This window comes from Rhinolophus sinicus, linkage group LG11 (genome assembly GCF_036562045.2).
Source record: "Rhinolophus sinicus isolate RSC01 linkage group LG11, ASM3656204v1, whole genome shotgun sequence".
Classification (NCBI taxonomy): domain Eukaryota; kingdom Metazoa; phylum Chordata; class Mammalia; order Chiroptera; family Rhinolophidae; genus Rhinolophus; species Rhinolophus sinicus.
In genome coordinates this window covers 47724618-47738186 of record NC_133760.1, presented here as the reverse complement: position 1 = coordinate 47738186, position 13569 = coordinate 47724618, and the positions used below count along the sequence as shown (strand labels likewise).

At 50.5% G+C, this 13569-nt stretch overlaps 1 long non-coding RNA gene across 3 annotated transcripts in view; it reads left to right on the top strand.

Moving 5' to 3' along the window:
- Window positions 1–217: 217 nt before the first annotated feature.
- The window catches only part of LOC141567531 (uncharacterized), a 55754-nt gene continuing 42402 nt past the window's right edge, over window positions 218–13569 (top strand). For all 3 annotated transcript variants that reach the window (XR_012490232.1, XR_012490233.1, XR_012490231.1), the window contains exons 1-2: window positions 218–708; window positions 6425–6533. This is a non-coding gene — a long non-coding RNA (uncharacterized LOC141567531). The remainder of the gene's footprint in view (window positions 709–6424; window positions 6534–13569) is intronic.

Genomic DNA, 13569 nt, shown 5'->3' with positions numbered 1-13569 from the left:
GTGGCCGTGGGGTCTTCAGGGCGGCCTGCGTCTGCAGGACTCTGACAAGGGGAGGGGCCCTGCGTCGGGGGTCATGGCTGTGGAGTCTGGTTCCCGATGTTCCCTGGCCTGTGGCAGCACTGCCCCAGTGTCATCTGGTTTCATGCGGTCATCTGGTTTCATCTCTCCTCTGTGTCTCTTCTCCGTGTCTCCTACCAAGGAGTCTTACCTTTGGATTCAGGGCCTGCCAGCTAACCCAGGCTGATATGCTTATCTGGAGAGCCTTCATCACATCCGAAGGAGCTTTCTCTGCAAATAAGGTCACAGTCTCAGGTCCCAGGGCGGAGGACGTGGGCATGTCTTTTTCAGACCACCATTTAGCCCCCTACAGGTCAGCACCAGGGATTGTCGCAAAACCTTCTCTCTGCAGTAGGTGCTGCTGGCGCAGTCCCACGAGTTGCTAATGCATTAAATTGTTTTGCAGATCGTTGTCTATGCAAAAGGCAGATAAGAAAAGGAGAATTCCCTACGCTGGCAAAACGGGTTATAGAACCCTGATGCCAGTCGACACCCGACGGGCGCATGGAGGCCCATCTGAAGTCGATTTTTATCCAGTCTCAGCACAAAAGTTTAGTCACCTCTGTCACCAGATAAAAGGAGCCAGGAGCCAGGAAACACCTCTGGGGTCCTGACGTGCCTCAGTGTCCCCGCCTGGGTATGAGTGTCTCGGTGAGTGCACGTGGGTCGCTGGGCTTGGAAACGTAAGGCCTGATTAGTGAGACATTGGTCGGTGGGTGTGTGATGCCATTCTCGACAGTCCCCTGGTTCTGAGAAATTAAATGAAACATGAAATCTCTCTGCCACTGAACAGTTCGTTGAAAGCCTCCTAATAAAAATTCACTCGAATGTGCCACTCAGCGGAATTCTGTGTAATTCTAGACAAGGAAAATTGTTTCAGAAATGTGTTCCTGTATTCAGCTGTGTAATGAATACAATTATTCTTATCAGCCCGCACTAAGATTGCCAGTGTGACTGCATGTTAAAGACGGTATTTGTTCAGGGGGGCGACATAGCCCATGGCAGAGGCAGCCATCATTCTTTTGGGAGCAGCCTTATCTCTTCCTGCTGCTGAGATTGTGGGAGAAGAAGATAATGAGTTTGTTTGTTTTTTTTAAATCGTGTAAATAGAAACTTAAGCCCCCAAAGAAATGTCCCCGTTAATACAACTTTGGAAAACGTTTTACACAAAGAAGCCCAACGCACTGCATCTCCAAACCCTACAGGAGAAACACACGGGTGAAGAGCAGGCGGAAGCTTCCTGCCTGAACACAGCTGGACAGATCCTTGCAGCGTCACTGTCTGCACACCCTGAGCCCCGCCCCGCCCCCAGGCTGCCTGGGGGCTGAGATTCCCATTACACACTGAGAAGAAGTGCCACTTGACACTGCTGCTGTCACCCCACTCAAGTGCTGAGCGCAGTGCCACTGCTGGCAGGTGACTGAGCGTGGGGCCCACCGAGTGGACGGATAGAGGGGCGGTAATTGGGGGCGCTGATTTTCCTGTTACGTTAAACCAGACATTTTCTTCCGGAAGTGAAATGTTGTCTCCTCTACCTGGAGAGCACACTTGAGCCCGGTCAAGGCTGACTTCTTAGGGACCACCTGGGTTGTTCACGTTGATTCATATGTTTCCTGAGTCCCGAATCCCACCAGTCGGAGGGCATGAGCGGTTTGCCTGCCCAGTGACCCCCAAACGCACTGGAATGTAAACTGAGTGTTTGAATGACTCTTCAACTACATGTTCCAACATAGTTTCCTGACACATCTGTATCGAGAGCACATCGATAACTGGAGCTGTTAAAAACGAAATTCCCTGCCTTTGCCTCTTTCCCTCACAGCCAATCCCAAAAGAGCCTCTTGAAGTATCATTGACACGTGAAAACATGAGGCCCAGGGAAATGGCTCTAAGTTGAGGTAATCTGGTTGGGCGACGAGGCCTGGGGAGAGTGTGTGCTGAGACCTTTCTGAGAGCAGCATGTCGCCGAGCTCTGCACTTCCGACCTGGTCCAAACACAGAGCTCAGTCCGCGCTGGGTCAGAGGGCGCCTTGTATGTGTGTGTGGGGGGGTCCCTTCTCCAAGGCAGAACTTGATGAGGAGACGCTCCCCAGCTGACTTGTCAGTTGCTTTCTGGCTTAGAGCCTCACGGAACAACCCTGATGACCATTTGTATAACAGCGTCCATGCTGTGGAATAACCAAGCTTAGAAAGGAAGGCAGATTCAGCAAGTGGGCGCCTCGCTCTAATTTACAGTCAGCATGTACGCAGAGCGCCTCTTCCTTCAAACCTGCCTCCCTTTGTCTCCCTGATCAAGTGACAGCATCAGTCTCCCCATCTGGCCTACCAGGCTGCAAAGCATCTGTTCATGGAGTTTTTCCTCATCCCTCAAATCTGGCCCCAATCATTTGGGTCAGGACTCTATTATAACTGTTTCCCAGTTGCCGTGGTTCCAGTTTCTTCCCTTTGTACCGTTATCTTAGTTAGATGACAGAATGAGCTTCTTAAGAGTCGCCCGAGTATCGCAGTGCTCTGTCGTCTCCCCATCACTGCAGGGGCACATCTGGCCTCTTCGGGAGGATCCAAGTCTTCTCACCATCTAAGCCCCAACCTGCTGCTGCAGCCTCTTTCTCCTCATTCTCTTCTACCAACATGTGGTGCCTTTTCAGTAGTGGGTTTGGCCACCTTTGGGCTCCTGCTGAGGAAGGTAAGACTGATGAGTCGGTGAGAACAGCTCCAGCTTCCGCAGCTGCCAGCAGCTCCTGGGTCTGCCCTGACGCGATGTGAGCAAAGCCCCAGTGCACGCGATGTACAGCTCCCTTCTCTGTGACCGGGAGTTGGTGTCAAGGCCTGCGCCCTTACTGAAGTGTGCTCTTACCCGTGTCTGGTCTGCACCTTCATGCAGACGCAGGCTCCTGCAGCACGCTGCCCCAACGCAAAAGGCTTCCTCCACTGGTTAGAAATTCAGCTTGTTTCTGAGCTGATTCTTTCCACGTTGGAGGATGTTTCATGTACATTGGTTCAGCTAGAGGCTAAAGACTGTATATCAGAAAAAAGATTTACAGTCTTTCCTTTTTATAAAAACACATTTCTGGTTTGTTTTTGTCTAGGACTTCTCAAAGACTTGAACATGCATTATGGTTCTTACAAAGGATGGGGGACAAGCATGAGCACATGTAAACCTTCCCAACTTCAGTATTCATGGCAATCTTATTTTTTCATTATTATTTTTTTAGAGCAGCTCTTATACTTGTTTTCTACTGTGCTTCTTTTGAAATACACTATTTTAGAGTTTTCTATGGCCTTTCCTATAGGCTTATGGCAGTTTCTGCCATGAATTATACCCACAGAAAACAACTCTGACCATCAAATGACATTCTCACAACATTCTCCGTTTCCTGCCTCAGTGTTTGAAATGGCAGGTCTGCTCCTTGCTGTCTGTTATAATACAAACTGGAGCAGCTCGTAGTAGCTGTGAGAAGTGCTGAGTCCCTCCTAGAATCCTTAGAAACACTGGCATTTCCGTGGCATAAAGGCGGTTCATTTATACCGGCTTCTATTTAAATGAAAGAAGGGACTGACCTTAAGAGATATTTGAATTATTCTATTGGGATGGGTGATTTTTCAAAGGAGCAGTATTTCAAGAGTAGCAGTCACACCCAAACCAGAAAAATGATTACTCACGGCTGCTGGCCTTCTGGACGATTTGGTGTCCTTTCGAGGTTGTAATGCACAGGTTTGATCTTTGAGACAAACCAGAAGAGGCCTTGGTGATGGGCAGGAAGCTCAGTGTGCCCCTCCCCACCCGGGGACATCGTCTCGAAGGGGACAAACACCGCAGTAGGGCTGGTGGGTGGAGCAGACATCCATAAACCTGGGGGGCACTAAAGAAGGCTTCCAGCACTGGTATCCCAGCAGCTCTCTTAGAATACACTGGAGTCGCCTGGGTATAGGTCTTAAATAAGAGACTCAGAATCAATGGAAAAGCCAAGTCCACAGAGAATTGATCTGAGTGCTGCGTAGCGAGGGCTTTGCAGGCAGCATGAAGAAATCGCTAAGTTTCAGGACACTGTAAAAAATAGTAATCAAAGTGTTCAAGTACATAGGAAACTCCTTTGAAAAAGCAGGGCCAGCAAAGGAAAGAATTTGCTGGCTTTGGTGGATGTGGCAGGAATGACAGAGCATATTCCTATGGATCGGGGCTTCCACATGAAAAACAGAAGGTACCGGGTTACCTACCTCATAATCTAACATACGTGTCACCTAGTTCTCCTCTTCATTCGGACACACACACACACGCACGCACGCACGCACGCACACACGCAGTCCTGGAATTTAAACATTCCACGTACATTTTTTCAAAGAACTTTATCATCTCAGCTGGTCTCTACAGTAATCTTATTAAACAAATACAGACAAGTTTATTATTTTCCATTGACAGATAAAACCCCTCGAAGTCAAAAGAAATTAAATGATCTTCCTAAAAGATATTCCCCTGGGCTCTTCCTGTAAACTTATTAGGACACTTCAGCTGCAGGTAACATAACCTCAGCTCATCGTGGCCAAAGTAAGCGGGAATAATTGGCTCATGTCCCTGAGGTTCAAGGGTAGGTCTCCCTGGCTAAAGGCTAGGTCCGGATTTGGATAGAATGTCGTCAGAGATCAGTGTCTGCCTCTTGGCTTTGGTTTCTCTGAGTCGTCCCCATTGGCAGGTAGCTGCTCTCCTCCTGGTGGCAAGAGGGCTACCACCAGTCCCCAAATTATCTGCTATAATCCCAGCAACCTCGATAAGACCATGTGCCTCTTTCCCACACCAAACATAATTTGTTTTAGAGATGAATTATATAACTGAGGGGTGTTTTTCTTTTCCCATAGTCTGTCCCTGGTGGATTAAAGGTCTGTGTTGCTCAAAGAAGTCGTCAAATTTCTTTGTGCTTCCATTCTTCCATTCTGGACCCAAGGCAGACATCACTAGCCGATCGTGGCATATTTCCCCAGTGTCTGCAGAATGTCCTTTGCAGTCCTTTTCAACATAGGAATATAAGAATCCATTTCCAATCAGTAGGGTCGGGTGTGTGAGTTGAGACCTTAATCCTCCTGGAAGCAGAAACTCACATTTCCCTGTCATTATCTCTTAGCTTCCTCTTTCTGTTGAAAATTCATCAGTCACCTGAAATTTTTTTTCCAGAAGGCTGTCTGGCTGTCGAAGATAAGTATTTTCCCCAGGAAAACCATAATGGCTCAAATAACAGTGGGGTGGAGCTCTGAAGTCTAGGTAGACTTTTTCACCCTCCCCTTGGCTCCCTCCGTGCCCTAGTGGACCAGGAATGTAACCCTACACTTTAGTGAGCATTGTTCGTAGCCGTTCAGCTGAGCCCTGACTTCCTAAGAATAGGCTCTAAATATAACTCATAGTGATGTCTTTTCAAACTAGAGACCCGATATTGACTGCTGCAATAGGTCCGGGGTAATCTGATTTAGGAGAACTGCCAACTGACTCTAATTTGGGCATTTTAAAGTAAATACAGAGTGACAATGTCACATCAACTAATAACTCTGCAGAAATGATAGAAATACGCAGATTTCTGTAGGAACAGGAAAGCCACACACCCGTTTTCCCCTCCCCTTCCCTTCTCCCGGCCTCACACAATGATGGCAATGCTTAGTCTTTCTGAATCTTGTTGAACACATTAGGAATTGTGTCTTTTTGGTTTAAGTTTTCCTATTCCCTGAATGGTCTGTTTTCTCTAGGGTCATGTTTACTATTTGTATATTTTGGCCTTTCCCTTCTGTATTGCCGACTCTCCTCGTCTGCTTAGTGGTCCCTGGGTGGCTTCTCATTTGTCCAGTTTCTGCCTAGAAGCCCTGAGTGGTGTGGGGAAGGATGTGCTTTCAGGCTTTGGAGCCCAACCCATCTTCTCCTTCGCCAGAATGAGAGGGGCTTCACCCTGGAGTACCACTGTCCACATGAACGCCTTTGTGTTTCTCGTGTGTTTTTTCAGTCTTCAGAGAAAATCCATTTGGGCTTTGCCTAGAAGAGTGCTGTCTAACTGCGTGTCCTCCTCTGAGGGTGGCGAGTGGGGGGATGGCTACTGGTGGAGAGGTGCAGACTCCCAGTGAATTGCCCCTTTTCCAACACCTTCCTACTCACCTCAGTTGTACCCAAGGGTGGGGAGCCCAGCCCGTGTCCAGGGTGCTGATGGGCAGACTGGCCCCTTCCCTTCCACAGCCCAGTAGCTTTCCGAGAAGGCATATTTCTCAGCCTAGTTCATTTGTGTGTTCAACAAAACTTGTTCCACAAACTATAGTTGTCTTCAAGAAATTTGTTGATGATTTTATGTTGGTACGTCTCTTTGCTCGGCTTTTTGAACAGATCATTTTTATTTAATAGAGTTTTAAGAGGACCATACGTGAACACCCGTATTGTGCGGCCTGGAACTTGGAGCTGCTGCAGGTATTGCCAGAATTGCGTTCATCAGCAGAAACGACAGACTCCAGGCGTAAGTAGGATCTGCATGTTTTCCACATTTTATATCCGTAAAATGTGTATGCAAAGATCTTTGACAATTACTCTTCCACTTGTGATTGTCATGACCATTATCACGCCTTTCTCTTACACAATAGGTACGTCCCCGTTGATAAGACGTTGAGACTACGCATCTGAACCTCTTTCTGTTTTGCCTTGGCTGCCAGGAAGTGCTTTGTTAACTTTGTGCGTGATTGTAGATGTGATTTCAACTCTGATTCTACTCTTAAATATATATTTTTTATTTTACCTCTCAAAATAATAACACATATATTTGAATTAATCTCATCTTTTAAAAATCAGTAGAATACAAATTATAAATGCATAAAATAAACTTAAATGCACACTTGATCCTCCACATAAAGGGATCTTAGCATAACTCATGCCTGAACCTAAGCACTGTCTGTAGCTACAATCCAGGTGTAACAGGTAAACTAGTAGGATAGCCTCCCCTGGACACATTTTACAAAGTACAAAGTAAAGTGTCTTTCTGTACTCACCGCAGAAAGAGGGAGCCAGGCATACCCAGGTCACCCCAGGAAGGAAGCGTCATGTTCTCGATTATCTGATAGAACGGACGTCCTGAATGTATGTGCCATTTGTTACCCAAACCATCGTCCAGCCCAGCTCCTCAGGAACTCATATTTGAGCCTGGTAGGGTGAGGAAGATGTGAGTGTGGCAGAACTATTTCTGGAAACTCTTTAAGATTCTTGATGAAGGTAGCATTGTGAGGTCCTTCAAGAGGGTAACCAAAGGAAACGGAAAGTACAGACGTATAGTATAGTTATTTATTTGTTTTTTATTATGCCGTGTTTGGGATGAGAATAATGGAGTGAAAGGCCCGTTTGTTCAGGTGGGAATCTTGAAGGGGAAGGTGGGGCTGGGGGTTGATAATGGAGGCAAGTGGTTCCGTGTGACACATGGAGAAGAATTCTGAGTTCCTGGGGCCAATGTGACGGGGAGGGGATGAGGAACAGAGAAAAAATCCATAGAAGTTATGTGGTGTTGGGGCTGAGTCAGTGGTAATCCCCTGAGCTGTGTATCAGATGACACTGTAAAGTGGGGTGCGTCCTGGAGCCTGAGTTTGCTGTCTCCCTGGGCAACGGCCGGAAGTTTCTAGCGTATCCTTTCCCTGGGAATGTAGCCCTGCAGAGCTGCGGGCTGTACGTGGGATGGGCAGGGAGAAGTCTCAGTTCCAATTGCCCAGTTTCATCAAATTCATGGCTTTATCGACTGAGCCATGAAAATTCAAGTTCTGCGTTCAGTGAGACTGGCAGGTTGTGGTCATAACATTAGTTTTCAGTTTTTGCTTTGTTTTTGTTTTCTGGTTTCTCTTATTTTTGTGAGGTAAGTCATGCATTTAAAAACATGCTTGATGCATTTTAGCCATCATTGCTGGGCGGGGGGGTTGTTTTGGAATAAATCTCAGAAATAATTTATGTTTAGTCTGCCGTGCTACTGAGAAGGGCTCCCACCCCACTCTTCACCTTTCCCCACTGGGAAGTTTGCCCCGTAACGCCGCAGGCACTCAGCGTGGCCAGCGGTACAGCCTTTGCTGCCATCTGTGGAAAACATCCTCGCTCTTCTCGCGCCTTCCTCTGTAAGTGGCCGCAGGGGCACTTGTTCCTCTTGAGGCCCTTTCGCATCTTGTCCTCAGCGTAGACCAGTGCACCCCACCTGTGTGTCTCCACCAGAGCCCTCTGCCGTGTGTCCAACCTCAAACATCAGACCGTCTCTTGACAGCTCCGTTTGGGTGTTTCAGAGGCTCCTCAGAACGGCAGGTCTCAGGCACAACTCGTGGATTCTCTCAGCAGCTCCATCCTTACCCCGACCCTCTACCTGTCCTTCCTGTCACAGCTCAGAGAATGGCATCCTGTCATCTACCACCTACTTGAGCTAGAAGTTTAAATGTAATCCTTGTTTGTTTATTTTTTCTGCTCCCTCCCAATACCCACCATTTTGTTTTAATGTTCAAATTGTAGCCTCGTAGCCCTGTATGCCCTTGAGCTTAACTGCAACACCTCTTACCCAGGGCACCCCCCTTACACCTGGACCCCTGCATTCACCCGCCTCCTGCCTCTTCTCCTGCATCCATGTGCTCCCACCCCCAGCACATCCGCACAGCAGCCAGGGTGATTGTTCGTGCCACTCAGCCCTGCAGGATTTCTCGTGTCACTGAGGGCCAGCTCCTAATCTCTTACAAGCCCCAGCGTGGTCTTCCCTGCCTGACTTTGCAGCATCTCTCATGCCACTCTGTGCCATTCAGCCCCGCCAACTGTTTTTCCTTCTTCGGATGCGCCTGGCCCTTCCCACACCAGGGCCTTTGCACTTGACATTCCTCTGTGGGTAGGATTCTCTTCCAGCCCATGTCTTTCCACGCCTGGCTCTTCTTCATCTTTTGGTTTCATCATAAATTCTCTCCTCAGAAAGTCGTTCCTTGACAGCCCAATTCTGGTGGTTCTGTGCCAGCCAGCACATGCTTATGCCACTTCCTGCTTATTCCATGTCTTGTGTGTTGCCTGTGTCTCCACTCGCGTATTAGTCCGCAAACATAGGGACTTTTCTTTCCCTGTTCCTTGCTCTGGGCCCAAGCTGCGCAGTGAGCTGGTCCCCAGTAATCATTTGCTGGCTGACTATTGAAAGGACAAATGAAAAATCAGATCCCACTCACTCCCTTTGGCACACGGCAGATATTTGCTGGGCCCTGCTTAGCTCCCAGCACAGCAGATGTCTGCGGGCTGGCAGGAGACGTCCTCCGTTGCATTCTATCTGAGTTCCTAGAGTTCTGCCATTCGCAGTGTCTTGTATTCACAGTGACACAGATAAAAAGGAGAGAATCTGCTCAGAATGACAACCGGAGCTCTGGTGGCAGCGAGCAGGCGCGAGGCACACACACCCTGCACCACACGGGCAACCTGGTGAAAACCCGAGAAATATGAAAAGGGTTGCTGTGCCCCTAAACGGGGGCAGGATATTTTATTTTCCACAGTGGACTATTCCTGAGAGTAAACGGGTGCTACTAATCATGATGCTGGAGTGAGAGGCAAACACGGGGACCGAGCTGGCCGAGTTGCGCACGTCGCCTCTCAGGGCGGGATTCCAGGGCAAGATTGCATGGGGGTGGGGGGGGGGCTGCAGGGACTGCAGAGGGAGGTCCTAGCGCCTAGCCTGCTATGCAGAGTCTCCCGTCAGTGGTAGCTGCACCGTGGGCCGCTGCACCGTTGGCTGCGGGAGCCCGTTCTCTGCTGCTCGGCACTTTTCCTCGCCCACCAAGGTGGGCACCGCAGCTTCAGCTGGACTTGCTCCACTGGTTTGGAGTTGACAAGTCCTTCCTTGACCAAGGGGAAGGTACCTCACCCAGTCTTCTTCCTCCTTTGGGTGGGAGATGGGACCCCAGAGGAGACTTCTAGGCACATGGGGATTTGGGGTTGGTTGGTTGGTGAGAGCTGGGCTTCTGCCCTGGTTTCAAGCTGCCATAAACGGAAGAGCCCCCTGCACGCCGGGGGACCTATGGACTTGCAGGCCTGCCCAGGTATAGCTATTGCCCACTCCTGGGAAACGGGTTTTGCCCACTCAGTGCCTCTGTTACCGGACTCTGTGTGTGTCCTGTGATGGATCCCATAGTGGGGAGATTCCAGTGTTCTCGTCTGTACAAGGGAGGCGTCTGATCATACAGTCTTCTCAGGGCTGCAGCAGGAGTAAGCGTAGCAGCTCACAGACGTCTTCACTAGCACGCTGGACGGGCTAAGTCGGTGTTACTTGCTGTTGTTCTGCTGTCTATGCACAGCTCTGTTTTGATGTCTACTTTATCCCGAATTTTTCTGATTAGAATTTTCCAAAGTATGTCATAGCGATACTCTGAAGGGGGACATTTTGGCAACTTCCTAAAGAGGTTTTGAGCGAAGGACTTAAAACTTCAAGTCCTGCCTCCAATCCTCATGGACCAGAGGCTGGAGACTGGAGAAGGGTGAGCAGAAATCTTTACAAACTTGTTCAGGGTTTGAACGTGGGCCTTGGTCTTCCAAAGCTCACACCTGACCAAGATGAGAAGTTATGGGAAAGCTTCAGCCCCCAAGAGGACGTTTCTAAGGAGGCTCTGTCTTTAGGCGGGATGCCCCAGGAGACCTTAAAACAAGGACCTGTATGAACAGGATTGATTTGGAAACGATCCAAGGAAAAGCTTGTAAGGGAGCGGGAGCGTGGGGCCAGGACGACAAGAACAAACAAGGGCAGTGTCCAGGAAAGGGCGGGGAGCCCGCGCTCAATTCCAAAAGGGAGTTCTGCAGGCACAGCAGGCGATTGTTCCCATCGAAGTCACGGGCCTTTACCGTCTCCGTCCGTTGTCCCTGAAGCCTGAGCCTGGGGGACACACTCGGAGGTGGTGACAGCTCTCAGGACAGACAGACAGGGTTAGTCACAGAGCTGCTGTGGGGACCTGGGTGCAGACTGAGGGGCGAGACAGCACCCAGGGAGCTGGTGTGCACGCAGGTGGTGACCGGGTCCAGGAAACATGGAGGGACACTGGCAGTGGGCCTCCCTGCGGTGAAGGCAGAGCCTTGCCAGGAAGCCACCTGCCACCAAAACAACGCCACGAGCTGCACTCACTCCCGCCCTGCTGCTCTCCCACTGCTTCCTGCCCAAGCTGTGGCCTCCTTGTTCTCCCTCCTTCCTGGACATTCATGGAGCATTTTGTAGGTAGAGGCTTGGTTTTCGGTGCTGTGGGAGCCACGAACTATAAAATGAGTTACGCAGGACCCAGCGAGAGCACGGGACTGCATGGCATTTGAATTTCCTTCTGATCTGGAATCCTCCACAGAGTTTAAATCCCGGGTCAGCAGTGTGGACGGAGTGGTGAGGTGGTTCTCTAAGCCTCGTCTTTTGAGATAGAGGAACTGCACTTAGTGCAGATACTTTCCGAGACTGTCATTAGGATTCTGTAAGTTGATGGGTCTCGAGAGCCCAGACCAGTGTGTGGTTTACAGCATTGCACGCAGCCCCTACCCCACACACGCACCCCTCCCCTCTCTCTAGTTCACGTTCCTACCCAGATAGCCTGGCACCGGTAGGTGGCACCCGTCATGTTCTGGGTTCCTTCAGCCATGGCTCACGTGAATTGGTTCCTGGACTCATCATCCTGTGCTTGGGAGGGAGACCTTGGTAATAAGGACTGAACCACCTTAACCGGGGCGGGGGGTGTGATCAAGAGGGCAGGCAGATGGAAACACCCAGGAGCCTCTGCAGCTGCATTCGCTCTGGGCACCAGCGGCCTGTCCTCGTCGTGCTCCGAGTGGCCAAGCCTCTCTGTGCTCAGGTCCAGGTCCCAGAGCTGTGGACGGCTGGGCTCAGCTAGACGCCACCCCCGACTTGGCAGAGACCTTTGTGGAGCCCCGTTCCAGGCTGCGGGCTGGCTGGCCTCTGGACAGCCCCCCTTGCTGCAGGCGTGGGTGCTGGGGCCAGTGACCTCCTCACCCCGCGTGTGAATACACCTCTGCTGCTTCGCCTCGAGTGAAGACGGTCTGTGACCCAGGTGTGCCTTGCTTACTCCCCCAACAAGGTCCAGTGTGTCCCTGTCCCATGGTCACCTTGGAGTGTGGCTGGGAAATGCCTGAGAAACAAGGCAAAGAACTGACAATTTGGCTCCAGCATCTCTTGTTGGCTTCGTCCTTCCTCCTACCTGTAACTGCTCCTCTCCTCAGCTGGGCTCCTACTGTTCCCTCAGCAAAACTCACTGCCTGGAGGTGGCTGTGACATGCCCTGGGGAACCCTGCTCCTATAAATAGAGCCCTATTTGCAGTTCCGGTAATGGGGCTGACCTTGGCAGGCTTCTCGCACTTGGCAGCTCTGGCTTTATATTCATTCTCTTATCATCTGAGTACTCCCTGGCACATAGTAAATGTTCACTAAAATATCCAGTGAATATTGGATATTGGGGATGGATTACTTCTTCTTATGAATACGTGTATGGAGAACATCTGAGAAGGAGGCCATGTAGGCAGAGGTGTTCTCCAGGCCCCATGATGCTCGTAACAGGTACCAGTTTCAACAGAGAAACCAACCAGGAATACAATGCAACTTTCTGCACAACCTGGGTGGTTGGTCACGGCTGGTGGCATGGCTGGTGGCATGGCTGGTGGCATGGCTGGTGGCATGGCTGGTGGCATGGCGTGCTGAGAAGGATGAGGCAGGAGCTGTTTCCAGGCTTGGGGTTGATGAGTGACGCCTGCCCTGGGGGAGCGTGGAGGAAGCACCCCTGTGCCGTGGGGCCTCAACACGAGGCCCCATCATTTCTGGCATTCTGGGAGCCGGGCCTGGGAGCCGGGCCCAGTACATCCGAGAAGGAAGAGGCGTCCAGTTCTACAGGAAATGTGCAACATAACCGGTCAGCCACACTGTCCATCTACAGTTAAGAAAAGATGGGGACACCATTTCAGCCCCAACACAATGGTTGTCACCGAAACAGCCCTGGCAACCTCTGAAGCGCTGCAAACACAAACCGTTTTCCCCAAACGTCCTACAGAAACCCCGGACTCTCTAACCTGCATCCTCTGATCCAGGCGTCTGGAGACCTCGCCCTTCTCTCCCCTCTCAGAAGGCTGTTGACGTGTTTCAGGGCCCTGGGTCAGGCTTTGAAACCCCTGTTGCAGTGAAATCCTGACTTAAGAGCCCTTGTATGGTGTTTCAGTCTTCAGCGTGGTGAGTGAGCATTTGGCCTGGAGACAGAATGAATTTCTGTTTCACAACGGCAGGGAGGAGATTCATCAACCTGTCACCCCCGCCGCAATGCCCAGCGGGAGAGCAGCCCTGCGGGTGGCGGCAGTGGCCTTGCTCATCTCGCTGGGCCGCCGACGGCCGCTATTAGGGCTTCGAGATAAATAGGATGGTCGTTCTTTCCTAGAAACGAATAAAGCCACGTACAAAGGAGAGAGGCTCGGCCTCGGAGCTGCAGGGAAGCTCTTGGGAGCTGAAGGGGAGGCTCTGGTCACGTACAGTGGAGGAAGGGGTCCTGGCC